The following is a 14440-nucleotide window of genomic DNA, read 5'->3' on the forward strand; positions in this document are numbered from 1 at the left end:
CAATAGAGAAGCCTTGAGTCCTTTGGCACGTGGCAAGATGCACAGGTGCCGAAGATTTTGTCGGAGCAGTTGAAGACTGAGGAATTGGCCGTGAGGGCTTTGAAGATGCTGACCGTGAGGGCGTTGAAGGAGAAGCACTGGTTTTGTGGGCAGGCTTCTTTGGCATAGCCTTCTTGGGCTTACTACCAGATGCCTCAGTAGCGTTAGCAGCAACAGCAGAATCTTCATTGAATTTCCTCACTGCTTCTTTTGCTTGCTTGGCTAGTTTGGCCTGGCGCCTAGCCCATTCAGCAGCATAGTCCTCACCACGCTTGAGGCTGGTGGGATCTGCCAGTTGGCCAGGCCTCAATGGAGGTCTTGAGCATGGAGGATTGAGCGCGAATTTCTTCATGTACTTGGGAGTAACATATCTGTATTCCCTCCATTCTCGTGCCCATCTCCTCTCAATTTGTTATATGCGCACTTTGCACTGATTCTTGTCCTCCTTGCCAAACTTGGCCTCATCTGGAGTGCAATATCCAGCATATATATCCTCAGGGATTTCAAACGTTGTGTTGACCTCATGCCTTTTTCCTCCCTTATGTGGCTTCTTGCTGTCAGCCATTTTCTTCAGTTGAGGATTAGCAACTGAAGTTTCTGAAGATGTATGCAACTTTTCTTCGAGGAACGCTGCAAATGAGTTAAGTAGATGAGAACCTAGTGATTTAGCAGCGGACATTTGTACATGTGAACAGAGTATAGTTGCGAGGAATGTGGAGAGGTCATATGTGTTCTCAGAAGATTTTTAAAAAGAGAATAGGTTTGACGAATTTGACCGATGAGTCTTGAAGAATTTCACTAAGCGTTCTTTATCTTAGGTTCCAGAGTTGTACAGATTTGGAAATCCACACAATTGAGGAATCTTGAAGAAAATCATTGCTTAGAGAAATGAATCAAGAACAGATAACATGTGAGGTGTTTGGTGTGTGAAGATTTGAAGAATAAACACCTTTGAAGATTGTTTTAGGAAAACACATGAATCAAAGCGGGCACTAAAAGTAACTTTTAATTACCCGAAGTGAAGAACACGACGAACTGAGAAGTGTTGAGGTGAAGTTCGTCCGTTCAGATCTTCCACGCCCTAACTCGGCAGAGGAAGACGGCTACTGCGGCGGCAGAGTGAAGAAATCTGCAACCGGCGCGAGTACGACGGCGACGAGGTCGAGGCAGTGAAGCTCTTCCTCACCGGCAACGATGAAGTAGCGGCGGCGCTACGGTTTGGGAAGCTCGAGCGAGAGAGAGGTCGAGCGGAGTAAAAGTGAAGTGAGGAGAAGACAGGGGTATTTATAGCGGGAGTGAAAAACTGTGCGCCCGAGGATTTTGGACGAACGTGCCCCTAGCTTTTTCCATTCACATGACATGTGTCACCCACGTATAGTGAGGTGGCGATCATGTAGGATCGTGGGTGAATAGATAAGTATTTGTCATGAGAAGCAGAACGGTTTGAGCGGCAAAGCCGAAAATTTAGATAAGATAAGTTTTAAGTTACCGTTCGCAATTTCTTCAGCTGTCAAGGACACAGTGAAGACTTTGAACGAGTTTCAAATCAAAACGCACATGAAGAATTTGTGAAAATATTAGATTGAGTTCAGCATAGAGGGGAAAGGGTCCGATCACATTCACTTAGCGGAAAAGGTCAAGTTGAAGAATTAGCAATAAGTGAATGTTGTAGAGGATATAAACTCATATATATATATATATATATATATATATATATATATATATATACTGAAGACAAACGACGGAAATAGTGAAGACATTTCAAGTTGAAGAATTTGAAAAACTGAGGAATTTCAAAAACTGAAGAAAAACTCAAATTGAAGATTTTCAACTTTTGTGGTGGCGTAACCCACCGTATAAGAAAGTTGGCTTCAGACATCGTGTACAATTGTCGTAGGGCTCTGAGAGACAATTTCTTCATTAATTTCTTCACACTTAGAGGGTTAGTCTTCATTGATTGAAGAAAAACGTTACTTTGTGTGTTGCGCATCTAAGTCATCAGGTCAGCATAAGTGTTAGGATGAGTGTCCTATTTCAGAGAACATTCGAAGATTCTAGGATATTTAGCTCACACCGCAACTTACTAAATCTCTTATCATCCAAGGGCTTAGTGAAAATATCGGCCAGCTGATCTTCAGTTCTTACATGGCAGATGGAGATATCGCCCTTCAACACATGATCGCAAAGAAAATGATGACGAATCTGGATGTGCTTTGTCTTCGAGTGTTGAACTGGGTTGCGAGAAATCTTGATTGCGCTCTCATTGTCGCAGTAGAGAGGCACATTCTTCACGTTGATTCCATAGTCCTTGAGAGTTTGCTTCATCCATAATAATTGAGCACAACATGATCCAACAGCAATGTACTCAGCTTCTGCAGTGGAGAGAGATACGCAGTTCTGTTTCTTCGAGGACCAACAAACCAAAGATCGTCCAAGGAAATGGCAAGTGCCTGATGTTGACTTGCGGTCCACGCGATCGCCAGCATAGTCAGAGTCTGAATATCCAACGAGATCAAATGAAGAGCCCTTGGGATACCATAATCCAAGTGTTGGTGTGTGAGCTAGATATCGAAGAATATGCTTCACAGCCTTATGGTGTGATTCCTTCGGTGTAGCTTGAAATCAGGCACACATGCAAACACTAAGCATAATATCTGGCCTAGATGCACATAGGTACAATAAAGATCCAATCATGGAGCGGTATACCTTTTGATCGAAGTCTTGACCATTTTCATCAGTGCATAGATGGCCATTTGTGGGCATTGGAATTTTGACCCCTTTGCAATCTTGCATGCCGAATTTCCTCAATACTTCTTTGAGGTATTTCTCCTGCGATATGAATATACCATTCCGTTGTTGACGAATTTGAAGACCTAAAAAGAATTTTAACTCTCCCATCATAGACATTTGATATTCTTCACTCATCATATAGGCAAATTCATCACTATAACGTTGGTCAGTACAGCCAAAGATAATATCATCAACATGTATTTGGCACACAAACAGTTCACCATCATAAGATTTAGTGAAAAGAGTTGGGTCGAGTGAACCGGGTTTGAAGCCATTCTTCATGAAGAATTCCTTCAAAGTGTCATACCACGCCCGAGGGGCTTGCTTGAGGCCATACATGGCCTTGTTGAGTCTGAAGACTTTGTCAGAATTCTTTGGTTCTTCAAAACCTGGGGGCTGAGCAACATATACTTCTTCCTCAATATTACCATTAAGGAATGCACTTTTCACATCCATTTGTTGTAAGATAATATCATGATGGTTAGCGTAAGCAAGTAATATGCGAATAGCCTCAAGTCTAGCAACAGGTGCAAAAGTTTCATAGAAATCAATTCCTTCAACCTGTGTGTAGCCTTGAGCTACAAGTCGTGCCTTATTCCTCACCACAAGGTTATTTTCATCTTGCTTGTTGCGGTAGATCCACTTTGTGCCAATGATGTTGTGCTTGCGGGGATCTGGACATTTGACCAGTTCCCAGACATTGTTGAGCTCGAACTGATGTAATTCTTCTTGCATAGCCTAAATCCACTCAGGCTCCAGAAATGCTTCATCTACCTTAGTGGTCTCTATGATAGAGACAAAAGCAAAGTGCCCACAAAAGTTAGACAAATGTGAAGATTTTGAGCGAGTGAGAGGACCTGGTGCTTCAATGTCATCAATGATCTTCTCAATTTGCACTTCATTAGCGATGCGAGGATGAGTGGGTTGTCTTCAAGGAATTTGATCAGCATTCCCTTCAGGAGCATTTTCTTCAGCACCATTTTCTTCAGTTGCGCCAGCTCGGTAATCATCACGATCAGGAATGATTTCTTCAGCAGATTCTTCGGTAGGAATGACATCCTCAGTAGCCTTGAACTTGATAGAATCTTCAGGTGCTGGTTCATCTATCACAGAAGGTAGGTGCTCTCTTTGCGAGCCATTAGTTTCATCGAACCGCACATCTATAGTTTCAACAACTTTGTGAAGAACGTTGTTGAAGAATCTGTAGGTGTGCGAGTCCTTTCCATAACCAAGCATAAAACCTTCATGTGCTTTCGGTGAGAATTTAGGTGTGTGATGAGGATCTCTAATCCAACATTTAGCACCAAAGACTTTGAAATAACTCACATTTGGCTTTTGTCAGTGAGGAGTTCATAAGCAGTTTTTTTGAAGAATTTGTGAAGATATACCCTGTTGATGACGTGGCACACAGTATCAATTGCCTCAATCCAAAAGCGACGAGGCGTCTTGTATTCATCAAGCATAGTGCGAGCCATCTCAGCGAGGGTTCTGTTCTTGCGCTCCACGACGCCATTTTGCTGAGGAGTATAAGGAGGAGATAACTCATGAGTAATACCAAGTTCATCAAGATAGCCATCAAGACTGGAATTCTTGAACTCGGTCCCATTGTTAGTTCTAATGTGCTTAATCTTCACACCAAAGTTGGTTGAAGCCCTCGAGGAAAATCCTTTGAAGACTTCCTGCACTTCATGTTTGTAAGTGACAATGTGTACCCATGTGTAACGAGAATAGTCATCAACAATAACAAAGCCACATAGAGATGCATCATTTGAAACAGCAGAATAATGATTAGGACCAAAGAGATCCATGTGAAGCAATTCAAATGGACGAGTGGTAGTCATGACAGTCTTCGCTGGATGCTTGGCCTTTGTCATCTTTCCAGCTTCACAAGCTCCGCATAAGTGATCCTTGAGGAATTTGACATTCTCAATGCCAATGACATGCTTCTTCTTCGCAAGCGTATGCAGATTCCTCATGCCAACATGACCAAGTCGTCGATGCCATAGCCAGCCTTCTGAAGCTTTTGCAAGTAAGCACACGACTGGTTGTGGTCCTGTAGAGAAATCAACAATATACAGATCTCCTCTCCTAAAGCCTTCGAAGACTTTGGAATGGTCAGCTTCCATGATCACAACACAATGATATCTTCCAAAGACAACAACCATATCGAGATCACAAAGCATTGAGACAGACATGAGGTTGTATCCTAAGGACTAGACAAGCATGACTTTGTCCATGTGTCGATCCTTTGAGATTGCAACCTTACCTAGGCCCAATACCTGACTTTTGCCTTTGTCAGCGAAGATGATATGCTTCAGATGTGACGGTGATAAAGGAGCATCCATCAATAGATTCTTGTCACCCGTCATGTGATTTGTACATCCAGTATCGAGGACCCACTCGTTTGCTTTGGGCTGATCATCGTGCAGATGAATTAGTGCAACTTACGAACTCATATACTTCATCAGTGAAGAATATGACATCAATATCATCAGTTCAATTTCATCAAGCAATAGCACAGATAAAACAGTATGAGGACGTGAGAAATGAAAATTCATTTCTTCATGATTAGCCTGCGTCCTTTCAGGCATTGTTCAGGTCTCCAGCAAATTCTTCAGACGTTTTGAGCACGTCTGGAGACCTGACCCTGCATAAGAGATTAGTTATTTTTCTTCACCACTCACATCTGAAGGGGTGGCAAAGAGTTCATCACTCTGCGAGCACCATATGAGAAAGGTGGCATAGAAGCTAGTCCACTTTGTTTCACATAAGAGGGGTTAGGGTAAGCATGTGAATAAGCAGAGAAATTCTTCAAGGACTTATGAACATAATGATTTGAAGAATAATGCGCATATTCATAGCCCTTAGCTCTACCCTGCGAAACAGAAGGGTTAGCATGATGATGATCATATGAGGACTTTGATCCACTTGAGGAATTTGATCCATGTGAAGAATTAGGTCCATATGAAGAATTGGATCTGGGGTTCCTGTTCTTCACAGGTGGTGTTATGAGGACATTCACCTGAAGACTTTCAAGATAACTTTTGGGAACCCGGATTTTCTTCATAGGGGACCCGTTCCTGCAGTTAGTCCCAATATATCTAGCAAATACTTCACCATTCTGATTTTTGAACAGTTTATAGTTGGAGTCAAATGACTCATCAAAAGAATGAGGAGATTCACATGTAAAGCGAGATAAGTTGGATGGATCAACTGGAGGTCCCTTTGCAGCAACCCATGAGGTTTTGGGGTACTGCTCAGGCTTCCAATATGTTCCATCAGCATTGAGTTTCCTCTCAAAGGCAATACCCTCTTTCCTAGGGTTTCTGTTGAGGATCTGCTTTTTGAGCACATCACAAAGAATCTGATGCCCTTTGAGGCTTTTGTACATGCATGTTGTGTACAATTCCTTCAACCCTGCATCATTAGTAGTACTAGCAATGTCCTTAGATGAGGAATTAGTGATAGCAGAGACAAGTGAAGAATTTGCAACATTTGAAGCATTTGAACATTTAGGTGAAGAATTAGCAGATTCTCATTCAATGCACTGGTTCGCGGCTAATCCCCTGAGTGGGAGGATTGCTCTCACTCGGGGTAGTTTTTTAACATAGGCGAAACTGGTTCACGGCTAAGCCCCCGAGTGGGAGGATTGCTCTCCACTCGTAGTAGTTTTTTAACTTAGGCGAAGCTGGCTCGCGGCTAAGCCCCCGAGTGGGAGGATTGCTCTCACTTGGAGTAGTTTTTTAACTTAGGCCAAACTGGTTCGCGGCTAAGCCCCCGAGTGGGAGGATTGCTCTCACTCGAAGTAGTTTTTAAACTTAGGTGAAGTTGGTTCGCGGCTAAGTCCCCAAGTGGGAGGATTTCTCTCACTTGGACTAGATTTTTAACTTAGGCGAAATTGGTTCGTGGCTAAGTCCCCGAGCGGGAGGATTGCTCTCACTCGGAGTAGATTTTTAATTTAGGCAAAAGTGGTTCGCAGACAAGCCCCTGAGTGGGAGGATTCCTCTCCACTTGGAGTAGTTTCTTAACTTAGGCAAAAAAAGGGTTCCGCAGCTAAGTCACCCACTGTGGAATTTAGACACATGCTTATGTGAGAACAATCATTGAGAGACTGCAGGTAACATGTATTGATAAACAGTCTAACAAGTACTCTTATTACATCCTAACAATCCGACTGTCAAGTATAAAAACAACGAAGAAGATTTGCGTTTCAGGAGCGCGGCTCATCTTTCTTCTGAGTTAGGTTGTAGAGGTGGTAGGCTCCATTGTGGAGCACCTTGGTGACCATGAAAGGGCCTTCCCATGCAGGAGCGAGCTTATGTGGTTGTTGTTCATCCACTCGGAGCACCGGGTCTCCTTCTTGAAATGTTCGACCATTGACGTTCTTTGCATGGAATCGATGAAGATCTTGTTGATAGATAGTCGACCGGATCAAATCCATATCCAGTTCTTCTTCCAGAAGGTCTACTGCATCCTAACGTGCTTGCTCTGCCTCAACTTCTGAATAAAGTTCCACTCGGGGTGCATTGTGAAGCTGATCACTAGGCAGTACAGCTTCAGCTCCATACACCATGAAGAAAGGGGTTCGGTTGGTGGATCGGTTGGGAGTTATCCTCAATCCCCATAGAACAGACGACAGTTCTGTCACCCAAGCCCCAGCTACGTGTTTGAGGTTGCGCATGAGCTGAGGTTTCAAACCCTAGAGGATTAGACCGTTTGCTCTTTCGGCTTGGCCATTCGACTTCGGATGCGCAACGAATGCGCAATCCACTCGAGTCCCTGGGGAAGCGTAGAACACTCTGAATTCTTTCGAGTCAAAGTTTGAGCCATTGTATGTGATAATGTTGTGCAGAACTCCATATCGGAATGTCAGCTTTCTTATGAAATTGATGGTTGTGCTTGAGTCTAAGCTTTTGATAGGTTTGGCTTCGATCCACTTGGTGAACTTGTCGACTGCTACAAGAAGATGAGTGAAACCACTTTTGCCGGTCCTGAGCGGCCCGATCATGTCCAATCCCCACACAGCAAATGGCCAGACAAATGGAATGGTTTTCAAAGTAGATGTTGGCTTGTGGGACATATTTGCGTAGAACTGGCAACCTTCACACTTATCCACGATTTCTTTTGCAGCTTCATTGGCCCGCGGCCAGTAGAATCCTGCTTGGTATGCTTTGGCCACGATGGTCCGAGAGGATGCATGGTGACCACAGGTCCCCGAGTGGATATCATCCAAAATTAGTTGACCCTCTTCTAGAGAAATACATCGTCGAGCCATGCCAGTAACACTCTCTCTGTAGAGCTGCCCATTAATCACCACGAAAACCTTGGACCTGCGGACAATCTGACGCGCTTCAACTTCATCTTCTAGAAGCTCCTGTCTGAGCAGATACGCAATGTATGGTACTGTCCAGTTGGGGGTGATCACCAGAATCTCCATAACTAAATCGATAACTACTGGTACCTAGATTTCAGTCGGATTGGTAGGACTTATTGCTTGGGGAGGTTCTTCAGTAAAGGGATCCTCTTGCATTGATGGGGAATGGAGATGCTCAAGAAACACATTGCTGGGGATAGGTTTCCAGGTGGAACCTATTTTTGCCAAATCGTCGGCTGCTTGATTCTTGATTCAGGGAATATGGTGGAGCTCCAAACCCTCGAACTTTTTCTCTAACTTTCATACTGCGTTGCAATATCCAGTCATGGCAGGATTTCTGATGTCCCACTCCTTCATCACTTGATTGACCACCAAATCCGAGTCACCATAGACCATCAGGCGACGGACGTCGTTCGAGATGGACATACGCAACCCGCAGAGAAGTGCTTCATACTCAGCTTCGTTATTGGAGGAATCGAAGTGAATCCGGAGGACATAACTTAGTATATCACCTCTTGGGGACACCAGGACTACTCCGGCACCAGAGCCATTCAACATCTTAGATCCATCAAAAAACATAGTCCAGTGTTTCGGGTGAACTTGAGTCGATTGTTGCTGCTCAATCCACTCGGCCAAGAAATCTGCAAGCGCCTGAGATTTTATTGCCTTCTTTGCTTCAAACTTGATATCCAGAGGGAGAAGTTCAATTGCCCACTTAGCCACTCGATCGGTTGCATCTCGATTGTTTATGATTTTAGACAAAGGAGCATCGCTGACGACTGAAATTGAGTGGTCTTGGAAATAATGTGCAACTTTCTTCACAGTCAAGTAAATTCCATAAACAAGCTTCTAGTAGTGCGGATACTTCTGCTTGGACGGAGTCAAGACTTCGGAGATATAATACACTGGACGTTGAACTTTATAGGCTTTGCCTTCTTCCTCTCACTCGACTGTGAGCACTGTGTTGACAACCTGACCAGTAGCTGTGATATATAAGAGTAGAGGCTCTTTGTTGTTCGGAGCATCAAGCATCGGCTGGGTGGAAAGCAGGGCTTTGAGCTCCACAAACGCTGCTTCGGCTTCGGTAGTCCACTCGAATGTATTAGACTTATTCATCAGTCGGTAAAGAGGCAGCGCCTTCTCACCGAGACATGAAATGAATCGACTCAATGCAGCAAGACAACCTATGAGCTTCTTAACGTCATGCACACACACAGGGCGTTTCATTAGGAGAATTGCACCAATTTTCTCGGGATTAACATCTATCCCTCATTCGGAAACGAGAAAACCGAGTAACTTTCCTCCGGGTACTCCGAATGTGCACTTGGACGGATTCAATTGAATGTCATACCTTCTCAATTTGGTGAAGGTTTCAGCGAGGTCAGTCAGCAGGTCGGAACCTTTGCGTGACTTCACTACGATATCATCCATATAAGCCTCCACATTTCGACTGATCTGAGTGAGCAGGCACTTCTGAATCATGCGCATGAATGTGGCTCCGGTGTTTTTGAGACCGAAAGGAATGGTGACATAACAAAAACACCCGAATGGGGTGATGAAGGCCATTTTTATTTCATCTGGCCCGAACAGTCGGGTTTGATGGTAAACGGAATACGCATAGAGAAAAGACAAATGCTCACACCCCGCAGTCGAGTCGACTACGTGATCGATGTTGGGGAGCGGAAATGATCTTTCGGATAGGCCTGATTGATATGCTTGAAGTCAATGCACATACTGAGTGACTTATCTTTCTTGGGGATCATGACGACATTGGCGAGCCACTCGGAGTGGTATATCTCGCGGATGAACTCAGTTGCCAGGAGCCGAGCCACTTCCTTGCCAATCGCCTTCCTCTTCTCCGAGGCGGACCGACAGAGATGTTCCTTGACAGGTTTAGCTTTGGGGTCGACCCACAAACGGTGCTCAGCCAGTCCCCTAGGTACACCTGGCATGTCTAATGGTTTCCATGCGAAGATGTCACAGTTCTCACGGAGGAACTGAATGAGCGTGACTTCCTATTTGCTATCGAGTGTCGTTGAGATGTTGGTCGGAGCAACTATGGGATCTTCTGGGTGAATGTGAACTGGTTTCGTCTCGTCGGCCGACTAAAATGCAGACTCAGAAGCAGGCTTCTTGGAACAGAGCAAATCACGTGGATCACCATTCTTCTTGTATTCTTCCAGTTCAGCCACTGCCATTTTCTTGTCAGCGATCTTGGACCCCTTATGAAGGCACTCCTCTGCTCTCTGTTTGTTCCCAGTGACCGTGATCACACCTTTGGGCCTGGGCATCTTCATCTTGATATATACGTAACACGGACGGGCCATGAAACAAGCATACGCCGGCGTACCCAGAATAGCATGATAGGCACTGTGGAAATCTACCACTTCAAACATCAACTTTTCCTTGCGGAAATTCTTTGAATCACCGAAAACCACATCCAAAGCAATCTGCCCGAGTGATTTCACCTTCTTTCCTGGGATGATTCCGTGGAACTGAATGTTGCTCTCACTGAGTCGCGACATTGAAATCCCCATCCCCTAGAGGGTTTCTGCATACAGAATGTTCAATCCACTGCCACTATTCATGAGAACTTTACACGATCGAGTGGTGTGTTTAGGCATCTCCCTTTTCTTCATCTTCATCCTTATCAGAGTCTTTCTCACTCTGTTGTCCTTCACGGAACTGCTGGATAAGGAATCTGCACTGTCGAGTGGCATGTTTAGGCACAATCAAGTTGCCTTCCTCATCTTTCTTCGTGTGAATGAGACACGGTAAATCCAGGACGTCCTGGTTGATACTTCATCTTCTTGGGTACCCACTGTCCTTTGGGCTTTCCCTTGAACTTCCCTTGGGTATTCACCACCTCAGCTTCAGCCTGGCCTGCGACTTTAGCCTTACATTTTTGCTTTCGACTAGGATTTCCGCCTCCAGCATCGGGGTAGACTATCTTCCCTTTGCCATTACGGAGTCGGTCTTCTTCTTCACCATTCGCATACCGAGTGGCTATTTCCATCATCCGATTCAGAGTCATGGCCCCGGAGTGACCAAATTTCAGTATGAGCTCTCTGTCGTACGCCTTCCTTGAAAGCGCAGACCGCTTGGTGCTCTGAAACATTCTCTACCAAACAATGAAGTGTAGTCCATCGCTGGATGTAATCCCTCAAAGTTTTATTCGGCTTCTGGACACAGTGTTGCAGCTCAGACAACCCAATGGGAAACTTGCAAGTGCCTTTAAATGTCTTGATAAACACTCGGGCCAAGTCTTCCCAACAAAAGATGCTGGCAGGAGCCAACTGATTCAACCAGGCCCTAGCCGAGCCTTCAAGCATCAAGGGAAAATTATTCATGGCTACCTCGTCATTGCCACCACCAATCTGCACTGCCACTCGGTGATCCTCCAATGCAACCACGTGTCTGGCTTTGACTCGCCAGTAACTTGCTTACTCATGCAGCCAATCTGAAGTTGGGAGGAATCTCAGTAGCTCGAATGGCTCTGCTGAAACACTCAGGTCCAGAGACGAACGCTCTGTTCCCACTCAGGTAATCTCTGTCCAAACTTTCTTTGTGAGCTCTGTCTCTATCAACCAGGCCCTACACAAGGACTGACCATGCATCAAACCCTGGCTCTCGGGGGTCGACTGGGATCCTTCGCTCATCGCCATACGGGTGCCTGTCATCGTACCACCAGGGCGCGTATGAACCACCCCTCGGAGGGGGCATAGGCACTCGACGATGGTCGTCACAGTGGTATCGATGGTCAAACTGCCCGTGGCCTCGACCCAGGTACTGGTCCTGGCGATAACCACAATCTTCACACCACGGAGGCGATCTTGGGCTTTGTGTCGACTGAACTGTGTCTGCCATGACTGACCTGCTGTGAATCCTATCACGCGACTAAGAAACAGCTGAGTTCTGCACTCCGGCCGCCTTGAGCAGCGCCCGAATCTACTGTAAGCCTCTCCCAGCCTCAGAACGGGACGGCTGGATTGAATCTGCAATACGCGCAGCCACTGCAACATTTTGGATCAGTGTTCGGTATACCTGACACTCATCCTAAGGTCCAGTCGGAAACAATTGCCGTTGTCGTCGACTGGAACTTGGAATACGTCTGTGGGCACGGTCGTCGAGTGCTGGCTGAAGATTCTCCAGGCGCGCATGCTCAGCCAGAGTGGCTATGCGTGCAGCCTCCAAGGCCTGAGCCTCGGGGGTCTCCCCAGTGATGGGGGTCTGGAGAGCTTCCAAGGCCTGATCCTGTCTGCGCTGCAACTCCTCCCTCTGCTCCACAGTGAGGGCTTCTGGATAGTACTCGTCGTTGTCGCGCGACGGACCGCCGCTACTGCCCAGGCATGGGGAAATCCTGATGGGCTGCGCTAGGAGCCAACCATGAGGACCTCCGTTGCGGGGTCGTTGCTTTCACACTCGGAGAGGGTATCAGAGTGGCCAGTCGACAGATCGAACAAGACATAAAGGGACTCATCAGGCTCGCTTGCCACGATTTGAGGCGTGGCCGACTGACGGGCCACCGCGTGCTTCACCCACCGCTGGAGCCGCGAGCGACCGGATCACTTGCGGTGACGGGTCGCGGGAAGCAAAGACGCCACGGGAGGCGACCGATACTGAGTCAACGGCTGCCGCAGAAGGACGTCGCAGGCACTCGCGCGGAAGTGCGCTGCCCCGCGAATGTTGAGCGCCTCGACGTCGAGGGGGGCCTCTTGAAGCCAGGCCGAATCATCGGCGATGAAGGCGAGCGCGCCGAGACAGATCTCGCGGCCCAAAGACAATCCACCACCGGAAACCATGTCGAAGGAGATCGAATATCGCAACCTCGTCAGAAGTCACTAAGACGCCTGCCCCACGGTGGGCCAACTATCGTGGGAACAAATCTGATAGTAGAGATAGGGGGTACGTAGGAGAGGGCAGAGTCCTAACTAGGGCGAGGTTGTACACTCAGTTTTACGAGTTCAGGTGCCTCTTGGAGGACGTAACAACCCTACGTATCGGTGTCGCGGAGGCTTTGTTGATTGGGGTGTTGAGTTACAGGGGGTGCGAACCCTTGTGCCAGAGGGGAGTGGTGGCTTATATAGAGTGCGTCGATCCCTCACCGTCCTCAGTTACGCAAGGGTTCAATGAGGGAGTAAAGTCACATACGTTACTGGTAATGCCTGTGTTTAATGACCTTTATGGTGGCAGTGTGAATGACCGACCGTTGCTATCTACAGGTGACCTTAGGCCTTCTGTCTTCTGAGTGTATTCTTGTCTTCTGAGTGAAATAGCGACCGTCGAGTGGAATTGGGATATCCGAGTGGAGTCATCTGTCGAGTGGATTGCACTTCATAAGGATTTATGTCGATATCTTCTGTTTAACTTTGTAGGCATTGGCCTCTTGTGTGGTGTCCTTGGGAAGGGCATATAGGTCAGGCCTAAGACCTTATCCTAGGTACATGTCATCATCAGCGGTCAGCCCGAGCGTTTGAGGCCCGTTTGAGGTGTCCGTGTGGGTCGAAAAAACGTGACCGGTCAGTGACCGGGTGGCCCGCCCGGGCGTATGAGACGGATTTGAGAGGTCCGGCTGTAGATGCTCTTAACACCCTGAAGCGAACAACACGACTAGCCACGCGATCGTGGAAGAGCATCTTCGAATCATCTTGTTTTTTTAGAAACACCTGTAACTTTATTGACATTCATAGCAATTACAGGTATATTGATATGGACCTACGATCCAAGAAAATACAAAGTAGCTTATATTACTAAGAATTGCAATGAAATCTCTTGTAAACACCTTCTTCGCGATATCAATCTCTGCTCGAAGAAATACTCCAAAGACTTCGGTAAAGAGTGTGCAATTAGATTGGAGCAACGATGGTGTCACTCTTTCATCCGCACGAACATTGCCAATAATGATTTTTGAAAGCGCATTGAGTCGCCCATCTAAAAAGATCATAAGCCTTGATCGATGAATGTACTTGGGTCGGGGATGATCCCCTAGAAATGCAGGTCGTCGAATCACTATATCTTCATCATGGTGTCGATGAAAGGTTTCAACTTCACAAAGAATCAAACTAATAAAAAAACCTTGACACGACAACATAAACTCATTAGATCTGAATAGTCGAATATGCGAGGACATAAAACTCTCTAACCTCATGACACTGACAAAAGAACGAGAGGAAGCTTATTCTCACAAAACTATGATGATCACTAGGCGTTGACGAAGAACATAGAGGTCTTGAAGAT

This window comes from Triticum dicoccoides, chromosome 4B (genome assembly GCF_002162155.2).
Source record: "Triticum dicoccoides isolate Atlit2015 ecotype Zavitan chromosome 4B, WEW_v2.0, whole genome shotgun sequence".
Taxonomy (NCBI): Eukaryota; Viridiplantae; Streptophyta; class Magnoliopsida; order Poales; family Poaceae; genus Triticum; species Triticum dicoccoides.